Genomic DNA, 20,902 nt, shown 5'->3' with positions numbered 1-20,902 from the left:
ATTGAAGTGATTTTGAAACCCTAATTTTATTGGTTTGCATTGACCATTGAATTAATTATGAAACATATGGCGTGAAGAATGCCCTAAATTAAATCACTAGACCATATGCATAAATCGATCTTAATTTTTAACACACTTAAACCCTAAATTGATACTGATTGTGGAATTTTACACATTCTGGAGTCATGCTTCAGATCCTTAAAGGAGAAAAAAGTGATTCCTTACTGGATAAAAAGTTAATTTGCATGCAATTACAACATTATTTGGCACGATTCAATTCTTTGGAGTTGCTGGCTAATTACTTAGCTGGTTGTGGGTCAAAAGGAAAAGAAATTGGCTTGAGAACAAGTAGAGGAAGAAAAGGACTCAAGTAGCAGGTACCATTGTGATTCTTACCTAAGCCAATGCATTCAGTAAAGTAATTTATTTCCAGCAGTTAATTGGGTTTACTTTAAAGCCTACAGGTTACTAAATTGGATTAAAAAACATTGATTGATGAACCAATCATTAGAAAAATAAAAACAAAACTTCATATAGAAGGGAAAGTTGAGAGAACTCAGAACTACCTGAGTTTTGACCCAGTAGAGAAGGATACATTTATAGAAGACAACCCAGTTTTAATTAATCAGAGAACGTAACACGTGATTGTTCTTTTAAGAAACGTAATATAAATTTTGTGGTTCAGTTCGGCTTGTTTGCTTTGCACCCTAGTTCTCGTTTGAATGAAGCAATCACAATTTATTGTTTGTTTTTATTTAAATACTAAAGATAAATAAACTTAAAAAATCGAAGATGTCACACCCTGACTTTTGCGGAAGCGTGATTATGGGGTGACTTACTTGTTATCATTGCATTCAACCATATCAAACAATCTATATGATAATACCAAAGATTTGTCATCCATAAAATGAGTTTAAAACATAACAACATTGTCTAAAACGTAGACTTCAAAATTTAAGTTTTACAAACCAGATGAATTGTGTAAAAGTTTACTAAGGACTCGTCAAAGATAATAGTTGAAATCAAAGTTTGGAAGACGTCTCTCGTCCAGGATTAAGACGCACTGGCCAAACCCAAAAACCATGGATGACATCTTTATACTTAACATGACTTGAAATTCCAACGCCCGCCCGATCCATACTTAATTTCCTGAAATACATGTAGTTTGAAAAGTCAACAAAAAGTTGAGCGAGTTCATGTGTATGTGAGTCTGTATAAATCGTTAATGTGTGTCTGTATAGATTGTGAAATATGTCTGTAAAAATGTATGTCCTTGGTATGTAGCAGTAAGGAAAAACAGATCAATTAATGTGTAGCTAATACATTAATAAGTGATATGGCCTAGGAAGCACTCAAACCTGTAACGCGTACTTCATACCGGTCCTTCCGGCGGAACGACATAGTCACCACATGCAGCCACACGCTGGCCCATGTGTGGGGCTCGCAACACCCAATAGATCTATCACTCATGCCTCTCGGTCCTTATACAAGGATTAATGGTCTTACGATAATAGCCTATCCATTCACGTGATCTAACAGTAAGTTCCTTAGCTAATCATACCATGTATAAAAATGTCTGTAAATGTCTGTAAAAGTCTGTAAATGTCTGTAAATGTCTGTAAAAGTCTGTAAATGTCTGTAATAATTGTAACATGTATTTCACCCCCGAAGTATAAAACTGAAAACGGTTAAGAGAAAAGGGGGACATGAACTCACAGTATTGCGTCTTCGGTACTCGTAACCCAAATCTCCTCAGCAAACACGACTACCTACAATGGTCTAACGTCTATTAGACGAACGGGTCGTGCCTTGTCTTAGTATTGATTAGTGCCTTTGAGTTACGTTTTAAAGTGTCTTTAATATTTTAGTAATAATACTTCTCATGCTTGTGTAATCGTATTTCCTTCCCAAGGATGGGATATTTCACATGTGTCTGTTCATATTGGATTATATTTTTAAGTCCCATTTTAGAGAATACATATTTAACCGTATTCTTGTATAAAACCAACCCCCGATATTCCGTATTTCGTTTTAAAAATTATGGCGAGTTTTATGCTTGAAAAACATAGTCTATAATATACTAGTAATGCTTGTCCCGAAAATATTTACTAAGGGTGTAAGGGGTGCTCACCTAATAGGTGAGTCCCCCATCTTACACATAGCCAATCAGATCAAGCCACGTCAACTCCCCTAATACACTCCCCTAATACCTTGTTTTGATGGCGGCACTCACCTATTAGGTGAGTTGTTTTTTTTTTTTTTTATTCTAAAATAATGCATGTTTTATAAATTAAAAAAAGATTAGTAAAAATAAAAATTAAATAAAAGACATTTCATTAAATTAAAAAAAAAACATTCGAACTAGAAAAAAAGATACATTCAACCTAAAAAAATATAAAAACAAACTACTCCTCGTCCGAATCAACTTCAAGGTGAGGCAAATCTAAACTTCCGAGATGCTCAACGAGATCGTGTTTTAGCCTCCAATGCGTGTCTTCGTCAATGAGCTCCGTATAGGCTGTATCATCGAAGACGGGTTCGACTGGAGGATCTTGAATATGAACCGGTGCTATCGCCCTTCCGTCGTCTTTTATAATCATGTTGTGTAAAATAAGGCACGTATACACGATGGACCTTATTTTTTTCACCGTTTTCGAACGCATTGGACGATTTAGTATTCCCCACTTCGACTTTAACACACCAAACGCCCGTTCCACATCTTTTCTTGCGGCCTCGTGTTGCCTCTTGAATTTTTTTCCTTCGGGTCGTGTGGATATGGAAAAGACTTCACAAACACGGACCAGGTAGGGTAGATCCCATCAGTAAGATAATACCCGCGTTTGTATAAATGGTTGTTCACTTGAAATGGACAATTTGGCGCCGTTCCATTTCGTTGAGCAAGAAATAACGGAGATTGTTGCAGCACGTTGATATCGTTTTGTGAACCCGCTGGCCCACAAAAAGCATGCCAAATCCACAAATCTTGAGACGCTACCGCTTCTAACATAACCGTCGGGTATTGATGATCGCCTCTCATGTATTGTCCACGCAATTCTGTGGGGCACATTCTCCAGACGAAGTGTGTACAATCCAGACTCCCTAACATGCCAGGTAGGTGATGCCTATCTTCATGAGCCTGATACAATAGCGCGATGTCGTGGCTCGTTGGTCTACGTAGGAATTCACCGCCATACCTTTTAAAAATAAAAATTAAATAAAAGACATTTCATTAAATTAAAAAAAAAACATTCGAACTAGAAAAAAAAATACATTCACCGCCATACCTTTTGCATACCGTCTCGCAGAAATATTCAAGGCACTCACGAGAGGTCCTTTCAGACATATTTAAATACTCGTCCCCCTCGTCTGGTGGGTTACCGGTTGCAAGTTGTTTAATTGCCGAAGTAACCTTTTGCAACGGTGTAAAGCTTTTCTTCATTCTCCCGTCTAAGCCTTCTTGAAACCACTCGTCATACGCTTCCACGTCACTAACAATTTTTAGGAACAAAGACTTGGACATACGAAACCTGTGACGAAAAGTATCTTCACTAAATTTTGGATTTTCATCAAAATAATCGGCCATGAGTGTCTCGTGGCCCCCCACACGATCTCGACGGACATATTTTTTTTTACTAGACGATGCCGTGTCTAGTAGCTCCGCTTGTTGGATGAGATTTTGGAAGAAAACTAAGCTACTATCGCTTGACGACGCATCTCCATCGTCGGGAAAGTCGGGTAGGGTAGAAAGAAACGGGAACTTGGCATCCATTTTGTGTTTGAAAGATATAAATTTGAGAATTTTGGTGTTGGTTTGTTGTGAATGTGGTAAAAAATGAATTAAGATTGGTTAGTATATATATTGTTTTAAAAAAAATTGATTTTTTTTTTTATTAAAATCGACCGTTGGTAACGGTCAAATCTCGTTCAACGTGCCAAATTCAAGCGGTAACCCCACACCCAAAATGAACCCCGATTCGGGACCCCGCGGGGATGGCGGCGGTGTTCCCGATCGGGGAAATCATTCACAGAGCCTCTCCCCGATTGCGCCCCGTACACCCTAAGTGTTCGGATTCTCGGAAAAATTTCGGCAGAGTCTCCTCTGTAAGTAGAGGTGTCCATGCTTAAATAGCATATCATTTTCTTTTATATAAAACCAATAGTTCATTTTCAATCACCAAACCGACATATCGACAAACAAAACGTTGCATACTTCATTTCAGCTTTATAACTCGAAACCGGACTGTTTTCGAGGATTTTTATAAAATAGTTAACCTTTTCTAAAAATTCTCAAATTTTTACAGAATATGACATATGTTCCAAAATTTATTGTGTAAAAATATCAAAGTCCAATTCGTTACCCATATTTTATAAAAATTCATTTTCTTGACTGCAATCAGATTTGCTACCTTCTGATCACAGTTTACGGAAATATTCACTAAAAATCAACCGTAAGTCCGTTTGACGAAATTCCAGTTGGAGGGTCGTCCTGACAACGGTGTCCATCTTCTGTAAAAATTTCATGGGTTGATTTTATTCAGGTCTCAAGTTGTGACTACGAAAATGTCATACTTTTTCTGAAACAAAAATGCAGCTTGAGCTGCTGTCCAAAAATAATCTTTTAAAAATAGTAAACGGTCTCGAAAAATTATGATTCCAGTGCCATTTGTTAAGTTATTCCAAAATAATCATTTTAGGCTTTAGATAATCCACTTTTCGACTTAAAATGATCCCGTTACAGCCTGTTGAAGTTGGCTGGAAATCCAACTCAGCAAGCTGTTTGAGTTTTTGTGTGAGCAAAACAATCAACAATCGAACAAGAATCGAAGTGAGGCAAGAGTATGAATGGACTTACTACTAGCACAAGGCTAGGGTTGTAATCTTAGGATGAGATGACAAGAAATGATGGTGAGAAAGGCCTTGAACAAAGCTTCTTGAGAGCACTTCAACTTCTTACTCCTATGGAGGATCTTGGAGCTTGGAATAGGGTTTGTTAGTGAAAGAGATGAAGTTGTGAAGGTAGGAGATGATGAATATCAGTTGTGATGAGAGGGGGGGGGGGTATGGGTCGAAATATAGAGAGAGGAGAGAGGGGATTGGGTGCAAGCTTGAAGTAATGATGATTATCACCTTGGAAATGCATCCTTCAAATTCTAGGGTAATCATACCCAACTTTTGGCCAATAGAAACAAGATCCACTTTACACAAAATCTAAACAAAATATCTTTAATAATTTGGGCAGATTTTCGGATATGGGGGGGGGGGTAAAGTGTAAATATTTTGTTAATTAGTAGGTATTTACTACAAACTTAAGGGTATTTACAAGTATAGGGGGTGTATGTCATGTTTCATGATGCATGGGGGTTTTTGTGACCATGATTAAATTAAAATAATAAAATAATATTTCTAACAATATTTTCATGTCCCGGGTAATGTCTGGTTGTTCGGTTTCGCATCGTTCCGTTAAAGCGTTTAATTGACCCGTAAAGCGTCTTTTGTGCATCTTTTTGTAACGAATTTAATTCCAACACTTAGGAAAGTGTCCAGGGCCATTTAGTCAATACTCTGTATAATATGAGTGTGTTAAAAGCTGAATTGTTACTGAAAATGCGGAATTCTGTAATTAAATTGCGTTTTAGGCACTTTCCGGCACTCACACTATCACCTAGTGACATAGTCTTATGGTCCTCACTTCCCTACACTCCATACTGGTGTAGTGTTTTATCCCTGGCCCATACTGGCCTAAAAATAGTGTCTGTCTATGTGCTGGCATTGTCAACATGTGTCTGAGTTATTCGCTCACTGTACTAACTGTGCTTTGTGCATCAGGTTGTCACTAAGAGTCTGTATGAAATAATTGAAGTGACTGTATGTAAGAATGCACATGTATGTTTGTAATCTAAATCAGTAAGCAGTTTAAAGTGTCAGTTGTAATCAAGCACAGTCATTAAGCTCATAATTAAAATTAATTAATTGTACGGATGCATGCAAAATTGACGGTTGTCACATTCTCCCCCCGTTAAGAAAATTTCGTCCTCGAAATTTGTACTACCTTAACTCCTTAGGGTTTCATTATGTATGTATGCATATGAATAGTACCGAGGTAGATAATCACCAAATCGAATCAAACCCTATTCACATCAAGTGAGTCCAAGAATATATATAATATCACGAATTAAAAGGTATATGCTTTTAGCATTTGGCGTCGAAGGTACAAGACGTATCGACGCATACTCTAGTGTAATCCAGTTAACAGGGGTTTCACAAAAGAGGAGTTTTGTCCAATAGGATTCTCAAATGATTGGTTATAGTATGCAAATTTTCACAAACCATAGCATCCGCTACATGAACTCAAAATCAACAACTTGGAGATGAAAATGACCTGTCAGCTTTCGGATGAGTAAATGATAAGAATTTGTGTGCTGACATTCTCGAATTGCGAAAATACACTGAATGAAATACAAGTGAATCTGGTGTATCATTGTCTTGATTCGTAGTTGCATCAGGAATGTTTAAATGACTTAGTTCAAACAAAAGTATATGTAGTTTTGTGTAAAACGATCGACCATGATTAGCACAAGCTGCAAATTTGCAATGACACCACAAGGTGTTGAAATGACGAGAGATAATAATGGTGACCGAACAAGTTCACTGTGTTTTAAATCAAATGAAAGTGAACCGAAACAAGCCTGAAGATTTGATTTACCCAATGTTGCAAAGTTTTTAGTTGAATTCGGGACATCAAAGAGCCACTGTTTCCGATCGAAGGTGGGAAGCAATAAGTACCGCAAGGTATACGATAGACAATGAAAGAATCGTTAGGAGGTACATTGTGTTTATGAAATGAATCCATGTACCATTGCCTTAACACACAACTGTGTTGAGACTGCTTTAATTGTGATAAACGAGACAGATTTAGAGCAAATAAATAATTTAAATCCGTATATGAAGTGAGTAATCCAATTAGCACAAGCTTCAATTTTGTGAAAATATCACCTCAAGGTGTCGAAGTCAATCAAACGATTTAGTGGAGTCATAGACCGACCGAATCTACTACGACTCGTAATGAAAGAACTTTTGCAAGAATATTTGAATATGATGCTCCCAATACATCATATTGCGTCTCAAATCAAACGTGTGAAATGGATAAGTTCAAACAATTGAACTTAGTTTCAGCGTAACCCGACAATAAACGTATGTATCAACAAGGGAAATCTCAGCATGGTTACAAAAATAAGCCATGAACGTATCTTGAAACAAAAGAAGTTTTCGAGGAAGTGTGTTGACTTGATAGCAAGGAGTCAACCGTTACAATAATGTAGGCCATTCGAATCACGAACCAGTAGTTAGATTTAACAACATAATATTCGAATTTCAATGAAGCGTTCGAAATGAAACCGCACGCGTAGCAAAAGGTGCATGCGTAATATGTGAGTTTTCAAGTAACGACACAATAAGTGTTTGCTAAAATGGAGAAACGACCAAATATTCAAAGCAAATGTGTGTTCGCTCTTAGCGAAGAAAATCAAAGCGATGCAACTACTTTAAGGGGAGTAGAGATGCAAACATCTACTCGGCTAGAAGCAAAAGTGAAGGTTTTAACGAAAGAATTTCAAGTACTTTCTGTTCTGTTAACTGAAATGGCATATATGTCAGGTTAATGGTGTTCGATTGAGTTAACAGATATGGTGTCTAAGTAACAACCTTTACAAGTTTGGATCTGGGTTCCCAAGGGTCCTAATCATATGTTTTCTAGATCCTCAAGGTTTCGTATTCTGTGTAACTCGGTTTTGTGCGTTGTGTAGGAAACACCATCTTGTGTGCGTCTAAAGACAAGTTATCGTCCCACGATTTCCCCGGTATACTTTCTTCCTGAATTCATCGCTAACGACACTCGATCGTCAATCAGTCATGTAATAGTAGTTGGATCCTCACAGTTAGTTAAATACGTAATTCGTTAATCCTTAGCGAGAGTCACCGACTCTCGTGGGTTAGCTCGTTCGGCTCCTAGTAATTGATGCTCATTTGAAAGTCACATCCTTCTTCTTGATGAGCAGAGCTGGGTTACCCAAAATGGGAAACTTGGTCTGTTATCTTCCTTCTCTACCAGCTACTGAAACTACACTGTCGATCCTTGCATGTCTGAAGGTGTAAATTGCCAAGGTGTATTGGCTGCAAGCGCGGCGCCTGGAAATCAAATCGATGCAAAATTCGACTTGTCACTGAGTAGATAATTCTGGCAAGTTTTCGGGGATGGCTTCAGGATATTCTTTTATCACAGGGACATCTTCGAGTTTTAGTTCTTCGGCTCCCTTGTCCCCGACATGAGCCATAAAACAACCCATCCTTTTCGTAACATTCTTTGTGCCTTCAAGCGATTTGTAATTTGCAGAGGCATATCCTGCTTCATGAGTCAAGATCACTTCTTCGTTCGCCATCATGGTGCGGATGTCAATCTCCTATTGATCATTTGTCAACCAATCCCTCCAACTACCTTGTTGAAGTCTCCCAATTCATTGGCAGTAGATCAAGTGTAATCTTACGCTTCCCGTGTTCTATCTTGCCGATTCCAGTTACTGTGTTGGCTTCCACTAGCTTCCCCTAAGCTAGTTCTAATGGGTATCGGAATATCTACTTACTCGCTGCTTAAACCAATTATACTCTCGAACTCTTAGAGGTGCGAATCGTAGAATTTGCAACAGTATTTGGCAATAAAGATGCATAACATTGAGTAGTATGGGACGTACCGATATCCATGCTTGGATTCCTGGCGTGCTTCTCTGGCTCCGGTGTTAGACATCTTTCCCATGATTTTGCTTAATCTCCCTTGGGCAATCTTTCCTAAAGTGCCTCATATCCCCGCAGGTATAACATCCTTTCTCTTTCCCCTTTCCTTTCTTTCCATGCTTCGTCTCACTCCAACACGTTTCCCTGTTGTGTCCCACTTTGCCACAGCTGTCACACTTCCCATTTTTACATCGCCCGGTATGATGACGTCGGCACCTGTCGCATTTAGGTAGTTTACCCATGTACTCTTTTCTCTTTTTGACCTTGTTGTTGCTATTCGTTTGAGTACTCTGCTTGAAGTTTGCGAACTTCCTCTTGTTGTCTCCAGATGACTCTACATGAGTCTCCTTCTTCTCCTCAGAGGTTGAAAATTTGTTCATCCTGATTGCCTCTTCAGTCAAGGCCACACTTAGATTAATGGCTTCAGCGATCGTTGTAGGCTTCGATGTCGTCACCATGCTCATGATTTGGGGTGCCAATCCCCAAATGAAACGCTCAATCTTCTTAAACTCTGGGTCTACCATGTAAGGAACGATACGCGACAGAACTTGGAACTTCTCCACATACTCAGCTATTTTTGGACCTTCCATCTTCAAGTTCCAGAACTCAGTTTCCACCTTCTGGCTTTCTGTTCTCGAACAGTACTTTTTATGCATTAGCTCTTTCAGCTCGTCCCATGATAAAGCATACGCAGTAGTCTCGCCCATCGTCTGAACCTGGAGTTTCCACCATGACAGAGCCCCATCTTGGAACAGTCCGGAAATGTACGTGACCTGGTGCTCTGGGGCGCATTTGCTCGCACGCAAAACAGTGTCCGTTTTCTCAACCCAGCGCACGAAAGCTACGGCACCCCCAGTGCCGTCGAAAAGTAGGGGCTGACAGCCTAAGAACTGCTTGTAGGTACAGCCGTTGGCTGGGTTATTTCCCGAGGTACCTCCGCTGCGTTCAGAGCGAAGGGCCTCGTACTGTGCGATGATCTGTATGAGGCGTTCTTGAAATTCTGCCTCTGTCGTTGGCAGAGGGTTGCTGGTATTGGTGTTCCCTAGAGTCGACATCTTCCTAGAAGAATGTTGGTTAGGTCAGGTCTTGTTAAGGACACGAGTACACAAGTCTCTATTTAACGAATAGGACCTCAGAGGTATATTACATATATGTATATCCGCAGTCGTTGTAACATTCAATCACGTATCATCACAATTATTGCACAACTTGTAAATAGGAACGTAACAAGTAAGCATGTAGCATTATAGTTGTAGCACAAATATGCTGATCAACAGCGTGCTTAGTGGGAATATAGCGACCGAGTTTTTCATTAGTTATTAGTCATAAGTATTGTCGCATGTTTAAAGATGATTGGGCTTTCGTCATCCTCCGACCACAATCACTGTGTTTTACAAAACGTAGCATATCAGGAGGAACGCAGGGTCACCCTACCCTTGTCCAACAAGTATATTAGTGCATCAAGATTACGTAGTCAGAAGCGGTCTTTAAAGTCTCCACAACCCGGCTTATCATTAGTGTTTTTACCAAAGTGTAATGCAATCCGCATGAATTCAGAAACCAACTATACTGGTGACTGAGGAAGAGGAGGAAAAGAAAGTAAACCGTCAACACGCGTGGACTTCCTCCTCGGGCCTGTGTACACGTCGAAGTAATTGTCTGCTCTGCTGCTCGATAGTAAAGAAATGAGTATCAGAATCCTGGGAACGGTGTGATAGCAACGGTCGAGAGCGCAAAAAGGAACCTTGATATATGTGGAGGTTCAATGTATACTGGCAATAGACAGGGTGGAGGGCGTGGTGTCTTACATAAACTTTTCAGGCAATATGCCGTCTTGTGATGTAAATACTTAAATCATGTTTTCAATTATGCAATGTTTTTGCATTTGAAGTTACCAAATGTGGTGTCAGCTCAAGCTCCAACACTCTGCGAATCATATCCTCAAACTGTAGCTCATGTGACAGGTGTACTCATCCTGTGTGTAGCCTCCATAATGTGAGGGATGACAAGGGTCTAAAATCAACATAGTGTAGCATAGGGATCCATCGAAATGACTTGTCCAGCGTTGTAGAGGTGAATGTAGCAAACGGCGCGTCTTGTAAAGTTTAGGAAAAATGTTGCCGTAGCAGAAGAATCGTTATGCGGGTGCTGACCTGGAGCGCCTTCCCGGGGTGCGGGTATGTCTTCAAAGAGAACGGTAGGCATGTCGGTGCAATGGACGTCGGTCTTCATAGATGCAACATCAGCGGGTGCAGGTGCGGTAGAAATGTCTCAACAAAAGGAGATTCAATAGGCGCAAGTACTGGGTCTGGTAAGAGGAGTGCAAGGTATAGTAGTCCAAAGGAAATAATGTCACGTTTAAACAGGTTCAGCAGGTGCAACATCAAGCTGGCCCGCAAGGAACTGGAGCTGCCTCAGGGGCAGGTCCTGGGGGGGTGTGAGGGTATGTGATCTTGAGCAAGTGTTAGTGCAGTAGTCAAAGCGGCGGCGTCGTCCGTGTCGGGAGCAAAAAGCGGTAACCTGCCTGTTTGTAAAGTCGTAAATGTCGCAGACTCAAAGGAGTCTGAAATCGAGTGTATACTAGAATCAGAGGATAGTTTGATAATAGGGATCTCAAAACGTAGAGTTAGTAACAACGTCCTCATCTAACTTTCCATCATCCTGGGTATCAACGGAAGGATCATCAATAAGCAAATTAACGTCGTCATCAAACAACTTGTCCAAGAGGTACGGCGTCGAGAATCGGAGCCACGATGTGCGCGTCATCGAAGTGTCCAAATGATGAGGTGGTCGTGGACCGAAACAAGGATGACAGGAAGATTCTTGTCAAGGAAGCCATCTGCAAAGGTAATTCATCACCAGGGTCTGGCAGCGCGGATGGTTGGCAGTCGTCCTCGTTATTGGTCAACATGTCAGGGTCACTCTCAGTGTCTGACGTAAATATCTCTGGCGCAGGTACAGTCTCATCATTTGTGGCGGTGGCGGTTGGTCGTCAATGCTTGACAACTCGCTTTTTTTATCAAGGCGACATGTGTATCGGTGCATGGTAGTCATAGTATGTATTAAAACAGTTTCCACATATGCACGTTTATCAATAATCAACAATTAAGCATGTATGCGATAGCAATGTAAGCAAGTAATCATCCTAGTCTCTTAGACCGAACTCCCTAGTCTCTCAGACTAACTCCCTGGTCTCTAAGACCAACTCCCTGGTCTCTAAGACCAACTCCCTGGTCTCTAAGACCAACTCCCTGGTCTCTAAAACCAACTCCCTGGTCTCTAAGACCAACCCCCTGGTCTCTAAGACCAACTTCCCCAGTCTCTAGGACTAAATCCCTGGTCTCTAAGACTGAACCTCCTCAATCTCTAAGATTGATCCCCTCAGTCTCTAAGACTGAACCTCCCCAGCCTCTAAGGCTGAACCTCCCTCAATCTCTAAGATTGAATCCCTCAGTCTCTAAGACTGAATTATAAACATATAATTTGGAATGTGTATTTGTGCCTTTTGTTTGTAAAAATGTTTGTTCCCCGGATCTGGGCGTTTTGTGTATGCAATGAAAACATGTTTGTAAAAGCGTTTTCGTGAGAGCCCTAATGATCGTAGTCTAGACTCGAGAATGAATCCTAGTTCGCTACGATCGAAGCTCTGATACCAAGCTGTCACACCCTGACTTTTGCGGAAGCGTGATTATGGGGTGACTTACTTGTTATCATTGCATTCAACCATATCAAACAATCTATATGATAATACCAAAGATTTGTCATCCATAAAATGAGTTTAAAACATAACAACATTGTCTAAAACGTAGACTTCAAAATTTAAGTTTTACAAACCAGATGAATTGTGTAAAAGTTTACTAAGGACTCGTCAAAGATAATAGTTGAAATCAAAGTTTGGAAGACGTCTCTCGTCCAGGATTAAGACGCACTGGCCAAACCCAAAAACCATGGATGACATCTTTATACTTAACATGACTTGAAATTCCAACGCCCGCCCGATCCATACTTAATTTCCTGAAATACATGTAGTTTGAAAAGTCAACAAAAAGTTGAGCGAGTTCATGTGTATGTGAGTCTGTATAAATCGTTAATGTGTGTCTGTATAGATTGTGAAATATGTCTGTAAAAATGTATGTCCTTGGTATGTAGCAGTAAGGAAAAACAGATCAATTAATGTGTAGCTAATACATTAATAAGTGATATGGCCTAGGAAGCACTCAAACCTGTAACGCGTACTTCATACCGGTCCTTCCGGCGGAACGACATAGTCACCACATGCAGCCACACGCTGGCCCATGTGTGGGGCTCGCAACACCCAATAGATCTATCACTCATGCCTCTCGGTCCTTATACAAGGATTAATGGTCTTACGATAATAGCCTATCCATTCACGTGATCTAACAGTAAGTTCCTTAGCTAATCATACCATGTATAAAAATGTCTGTAAATGTCTGTAAAAGTCTGTAAATGTCTGTAAATGTCTGTAAAAGTCTGTAAATGTCTGTAATAATTGTAACATGTATTTCACCCCCGAAGTATAAAACTGAAAACGGTTAAGAGAAAAGGGGGACATGAACTCACAGTATTGCGTCTTCGGTACTCGTAACCCAAATCTCCTCAGCAAACACGACTACCTACAATGGTCTAACGTCTATTAGACGAACGGGTCGTGCCTTGTCTTAGTATTGATTAGTGCCTTTGAGTTACGTTTTAAAGTGTCTTTAATATTTTAGTAATAATACTTCTCATGCTTGTGTAATCGTATTTCCTTCCCAAGGATGGGATATTTCACATGTGTCTGTTCATATTGGATTATATTTTTAAGTCCCATTTTAGAGAATACATATTTAACCGTATTCTTGTATAAAACCAACCCCCGATATTCCGTATTTCGTTTTAAAAATTATGGCGAGTTTTATGCTTGAAAAACATAGTCTATAATATACTAGTAATGCTTGTCCCGAAAATATTTACTAAGTGTTCGGATTCTCGGAAAAATTTCGGCAGAGTCTCCTCTGTAAGTAGAGGTGTCCATGCTTAAATAGCATATCATTTTCTTTTATATAAAACCAATAGTTCATTTTCAATCACCAAACCGACATATCGACAAACAAAACGTTGCATACTTCATTTCAGCTTTATAACTCGAAACCGGACTGTTTTCGAGGATTTTTATAAAATAGTTAACCTTTTCTAAAAATTCTCAAATTTTTACAGAATATGACATATGTTCCAAAATTTATTGTGTAAAAATATCAAAGTCCAATTCGTTACGCATATTTTATAAAAATTCATTTTCTTGACTGCAATCAGATTTGCTACCTTCTGATCACAGTTTACGGAAATATTCACTAAAAATCAACCGTAAGTCCGTTTGACGAAATTCCAGTTGGAGGGTCGTCCTGACAACGGTGTCCATCTTCTGTAAAAATTTCATGGGTTGATTTTATTCAGGTCTCAAGTTGTGACTACGAAAATGTCATACTTTTTCTGAAACAAAAATGCAGCTTGAGCTGCTGTCCAAAAATAATCTTTTAAAAATAGTAAACGGTCTCGAAAAATTATGATTCCAGTGCCATTTGTTAAGTTATTCCAAAATACTCATTTTAGGCTTTAGATAATCCACTTTTCGACTTAAAATGATCCCGTTACAGCCTGTTGAAGTTGGCTGGAAATCCAACTCAGCAAGTTGTTTGAGTTTTTGTGTGAGCAAAACAATCAACAATCGAACAAGAATCGAAGTGAGGCAAGAGTATGAATGGACTTACTACTAGCACAAGGCTAGGGTTGTAATCTTAGGATGAGATGACAAGAAATGATGGTGAGAAAGGCCTTGAACAAAGCTTCTTGAGAGCACTTCAACTTCTTACTCCTATGGAGGATCTTGGAGCTTGGAATAGGGTTTGTTAGTGAAAGAGATGAAGTTGTGAAGGTAGGAGATGATGAATATCAGTTGTGATGAGAGGGGGGGGGTATGGGTCGAAATATAGAGAGAGGAGAGAGGGGATTGGGTGCAAGCTTGAAGTAATGATGATTATCACCTTGGAAATGCATCCTTCAAATTCTAGGGTAATCATACCCAACTTTTGGCCAATAGAAACAAGATCCACTTTACACAAAATCTAAACAAAATATCTTTAATAATTTGGGCAGATTTTCGGATATGGGGGGGGGGGTAAAGTGTAAATATTTTGTTAATTAGTAGGTATTTACTACAAACTTAAGGGTATTTACAAGTATAGTGGGTGTATGTCATGTTTGCATGATGCATGGGGGTTTTTGTGACCATGATTAAATTAAAATAATAAAATAATATTTCTAACAATATTTTCATGTCCCGGGTAATGTCTGGTTGTTCGGTTTCGCATCGTTCCGTTAAAGCGTTTAATTGACCCGTAAAGCGTCTTTTGTGCATCTTTTTGTAACGAATTTAATTCCAACACTTAGGAAAGTGTCCAGGGCCATTTAGTCAATACTCTGTATAATATGAGTGTGTTAAAAGCTGAATTGTTGCTGAAAATGCGGAATTCTGTAATTAAATTGCGTTTTAGGCACTTTCCGGCACTCACACTATCACCTAGTGACATAGTCTTATGGTCCTCACTTCCCTACACTCCATACTGGTGTAGTGTTTTATCCCTGGCCCATACTGGCCTAAAAATAGTGTCTGTCTATGTGCTGGCATTGTCAACATGTGTCTGAGTTATTCGCTCACTGTACTAACTGTGCTTTGTGCATCAAGTTGTCACTAAGAGTCTGTATGAAATAATTGAAGTGACTGTATGTAAGAATGCACATGTATGTTTGTAATCTAAATCAGTAAGCAGTTTAAAGTGTCAGTTGTAATCAAGCACAGTCATTAAGCTCATAATTAAAATTAATTAATTGTACGGATGCATGCAAAATTGACGGTTGTCACAGAAGATATCAGATTGGAATATGTGCAATTTGTGTAAGTGAAGGAATCTAGTGGAATACTTGTAGGGAGACTAGATGCCAAATGGAGGTGTTTGGATTACTCTTTTTTAGGTTTTTCTGTGTACTATTATACTCGTCCAAGTGATATGAATCAAATTTTATGTTTATAACTTTTTTTCTAAAAACTTAAGTACGTAGTTGTGCTTGATTTCTTTCCCTGATATTCCGTTATAAGTTTTGTTAAAACGAGGTTATACTCAAAATAAAGTATTTATTTGGTATCATAATAATACGGTAAAACGGTACGATGATAAACTAAATCGTTCTAATGGTTTGATTTTCTAAACAACATGCTTTATTTTCAAATCACGTTTGTTTTACATTATATTTTTGCTCGGTTTCACCGCAACACGCGATATAAAAAAACTAGTATATGTAATTTGTGTATTGCTTCCTTTCATGGAAACTTAAATCTTTAGCTCACTTTTACTAGAAATTTGATTTTACATTATTTTCTCTTTAAAGAATCATTATTGAGTATGTTTGTATTCGTGAGAGAACTTTGGAGTTTACTTTTGAAAAAGTTCCAGAGTTAGGCAAAGTCGATCACTAATTAGCTGGCGTATTTTGCCCACAAATTTGCTGGCTTAGTCGGCATTTGAGTATTTCAGTAATTTTGATTGGTGTAATCGTCCATTCTTTAAGCATGTAAGACAGTTTCACTATTTTCCCGTTTTGGAGTGGTCCAGAAGAGATTCAACATTATAGAGTTCTTACAATTGCCCTAGTAAATAACGAGAACCATTATGTCATGGTGGAATTACAAGGAGGGTACCCAATGCCTACAATCATGCCTTATTGGAATTTTCATAACATTAGCATGTCTGCGGCTGGATGGGAGACCATGTATAGGTGGCGTCTAGAATTATATACCCAACTTTATTGTCGTGGGGCCGGACCTTCTTTTTTCTTTTCGCACTATTGCAGATATGAAAATAATGGGAAAAATCGGATTCAGTTGTCAACTGGCCCTATCGGAAATAAAGTTGACTACGGATTCGAGCCATGGCACATGGTTTCTTAAAACTACACGATTTTCCCGATCTAAATCAAGCAGGTTTTACATGAAGAAGATTTGGCTCAGCGTGTTCTATTCGATAGGGGTAGGAGAAGAACCTGACCCGGTATTATTAAAATAATAGAGGAAGCAGAACCAAGTCAAGATGATACGGATCAACCCCTTTTTTGTGCCACAGATCTGACCATTTCCGAAGGAACTGGAGTTCCATCTCTTTTCCATTTCCATTCAAGAGTTCTTATGTGTCTCCACGCTCCTTTGAGACCCCGAAAAATGGACAAATTCCTTTTCTTAGGAACACATACAGGATTAAAAAAGAAGTATTTTTATTCTCTTAAATTAAATTTTAAATAAAGTCAAAACAAACTATGAATTTAAAATTTTACCCAATGTACTTGGTCTTTGCGAGAACCGCGTGAATCACTATACTACTTGATTCACACGGTTCTCGCCGCTTGAGACAAGATACTTTATATACACCGAATTGCATTCTGTTTGTATTCTTAAGAACTTTTCTTGAATTTAACTATAGGATGTAACACCCCGTGTTACGAAAGTCAAAGTCAAGATTGAAGTCAATGGAAGAAAAGTTTGCTAATTGCGATCTGTCACTCCTTGCTTAATTACTGATTTGACTTCTTTGACTTGTAATCGAGTCTTTTATTTTAAATCGCTTTAGTTGTGTTATGTGGAGTATCTTTTAATAATCGAGGTTTAATCGAAGTTTATCGCATGTTTTATTGCTTATTCGCTAATCGCATCGCAATCCCAATCGCATTCACGCCTTGATTGGTAGATTCTAAATATTGTTTTACGTGTGTGCAACTTATGTGTTACTTGTGCTTGTGTACTTTATGTTTATGGGGATTAATCGAAACGCAATCACAACTCTATCGCAAATTGAATCGCAAATGCTAAACGCAAGATAATTATACTGGTTGTATGTTAGATATAGTATTTGTGTGGTTATTATTAATCTATCGCATCGCGTAATCGAACCTCGCTAAAACGAATCGCAACGCTCGACACGTGAAACGAAACGCCGAAACTCAACTTGCCGGATCGCCGCGGTCGAATGGCCAATCGATCGAACGGCCATCTGATCGGATTGCCATCCGATCGAGGTGCCATCCGATCGGTGGCCTATCCGACACTTGCCCCTCCTTTCCCTTTTTGGCAACCTATAAATACCCCCTGGTCTCATCATTTGTGATGTGATAGCTCTCTCATTCGACCAGCAGCACTTAAGCCCTTCTTTCTCTCGATTTCTCATAATTCTTGTAAGTTTTCAACCTAAATCTTGTACTTCTATGATCTACACACACTTCTACATCTTTTTCACCTTTGGATCTTAACCTTTAACCGTGAAATCAGCGGATTTGAGCTGTTGTAGGGTGATGTCATCATGGAGTTCTTATGAACTTCAAGTTGTGACCTCATTCCACCAAGAATAACTCAAATCTGAAGGATTTCCACATGATTTCACAACGATTTTACATATATCTAAACATTTTCAGTGATAAAAGGATTGAAAGAACCTTTTCCAACTTTCTTTCAACTCTTTTACACTCAATGCACTCAAAACAGATAGAATCGAAGCTCACTCAGATCTTCTACTCATTTCTTAGTAAAGCATCATCTGAGATCTGGTTTCTGTCAAAGAGAAAACCGATTTCGGACCGAACATGAACAACCGTCACGAACAGTTAGCTGAACGGACTAGGGTGATTCCTGTTCGATCGGACGACTTGAGACTTGACGAGGTTCCGTTGTCTAGTGCGTTATCATACCGTCTCGACCAAACTGCAAGACTTTCAAAAATAATCAAATTCAAGATGATCTGCTTCATTGGGACGGATTGTCGTGCGATCGGATAGCCATCCGATCGGATTGCCATCCGATCGAACTACTATCCGATCAGATTGCACTTGGTTCCACACTTAAACATTTACTTTAAACTTGCAAAGCTCTGAACGTCGAACGGATTGCCGTCCGATTGGATAGACATCCGATCGAACGACCATCCGATCATGTGACATTTGGAACTTCGACACTTAATCATTTTCATAGTTTTCAAAGAACATCAGTTTCTAACGGATTGCTAACCGATCGGATTGTTATCCGATCAATTGACAATCCTACTGTGAACTTGTTCTCACTAAGTGTCTTGCCAAATCGGATCGCTATCCGATCGTTCGATCGACCGACCGTTCGATCGACCGACCATTCGATCGACCAACCGTTCGATCGACTGACTGTTCGATCGACCGACCGACCGTTCGATCGATCGACCGACCTGAAGGGTAGAGATACTTCTCTATTTTCAAAATGCTACAACAAAAAATTCAAAGCCATCTTACACAAACACATCTTTCCCAAACGAATGCCAATCCAATCGAATGGCCATCCGATCGGATGACCATTCGAACAAATTGACATCCGATCGAGTGACCATCCGATCGGATTACCATTCGACACTTGGTCACTTTTCACCGTTTAAAGCGTCATTCATCGCTTATGCTATCGTTAACTATTCAGGCTAATCTCACAACGCTCCCTTCAATCCAAGAGAGTGTTTATTTACTTAAACACAATCTGTGAGTATACTCGAACCCTTTTTGCTTTACGCACTTTTGGGTGTTACATACGTTACTTATTCTAAATCGCAACCGACATACAACGCAAACACTATTTATTCGCTAACCGCTATTGCATGCTACATGTTATTCAATGAATGCTTGTATGTTATGTTAACAAAGTGATTGTTGCCTGACACCTTAGCAACGATAGTACTATAGTTTGGACTCAGCACCTGTCGTGGACAGGGGTTGTTAAGGGCTTTGCTTCACGTATCCCAATGGGGATATGTGTTGCGCATTCTACAACTTGCAGTCACGTCTGTGCATATTTCTCTGTCGATAACCTACTAGCCTTCACCTTGTTACATGTTACATGCGGGTTATGCGTAAACGATTTCGAACTCTATTATAGTATCAAACTTGTATGCTTACCTTTACACTATGTGTATTGACCTCTATTTTAACATATGTGACAGATGTTTGAACGCTTAGGATGCTGTGCTTTACCTGCTTTTGTGGAAATCAAGTAGGATGGAGTCTAGAAACAAATAAAACAATTTAAATCTGAGTTGTCGGAACATGTTATTTGTCTTTGAGATATTTGGTCTGTAATAATTATTTACTTTGGTATGTTATGGTATGGGACATAATATTTAAATATCTGGTAAATTAGTTGTTATGGATTTCTCCTGGACAATCTGTTTCTCTCAGTGCCATGCCCCGATGTTTCCGCCATTGGTTGGGGTGTGACATAGGTTAACATAAATGAACCATAACTATGTAGCCCTATTCCTAATAGATTGACCCCAAAATAGCATATCCAAATGATAAGAAAGCCTAGTGCTATGGCTTTTAAAAACTTAAATTCATATCAATTCTCGAGCAATCCGTGAAGTTATTCGCTTCCACGTCTCTCACAATTTTTAGAAACAAACTTTTTGACATATGGAACCGATGACGGAAAATTTCTTCGTTATATTTCAGTTTCTCGACAAAATAATCCGCCATAAGGATTTCATGGCCACTCTCACGACCACAACGAACATAACGTTTCTTACTGGATGTGCCCGTGTCTTGTAGTCCGGCTTCGTCGATGAGTTTTTGGAAAAAAAAACTTATGCTACTATCGGATGAATCATTGCTATCGAGTAGGAATAAAATAGGTATTTCTTCCACCATTTTTATAAAAGATAGAATAGATTTTGAGTAATGGGGATGTGGGTTGGTGTGAATTTGTTTAAAATGTGTGTGGTTTATAAAAAACTATTTTTATTTGTAATAATAACGGTAATATTACCGTTTAATTAAATGCTCCAACAGTCAAAACATGGCTCCAACGTTCACTTTTCCACTCGGCAAACTTCCCCTGATTTTTGAGTGTTCGGCGAGACAAAAGGAGGTTGCGGCGGTGTTACCGATAGGCAAACGCATTGCCGAATTGAATTGCCTAACCCACCCCGTACACCCTAAGGGTCTCAGTGTCCATGAAGGTGCCTACTTTATTGGTTGGCAGCTTGTGTTGGTGCAGTTGTCTGTCGACTAC

The sequence above is a fragment of the Helianthus annuus genome, chromosome 2, assembly GCF_002127325.2.
Source record: "Helianthus annuus cultivar XRQ/B chromosome 2, HanXRQr2.0-SUNRISE, whole genome shotgun sequence".
In the NCBI taxonomy this organism is placed as follows: Eukaryota; Viridiplantae; Streptophyta; class Magnoliopsida; order Asterales; family Asteraceae; genus Helianthus; species Helianthus annuus.
Note: the sequence above shows the minus strand (reverse complement) of the source record.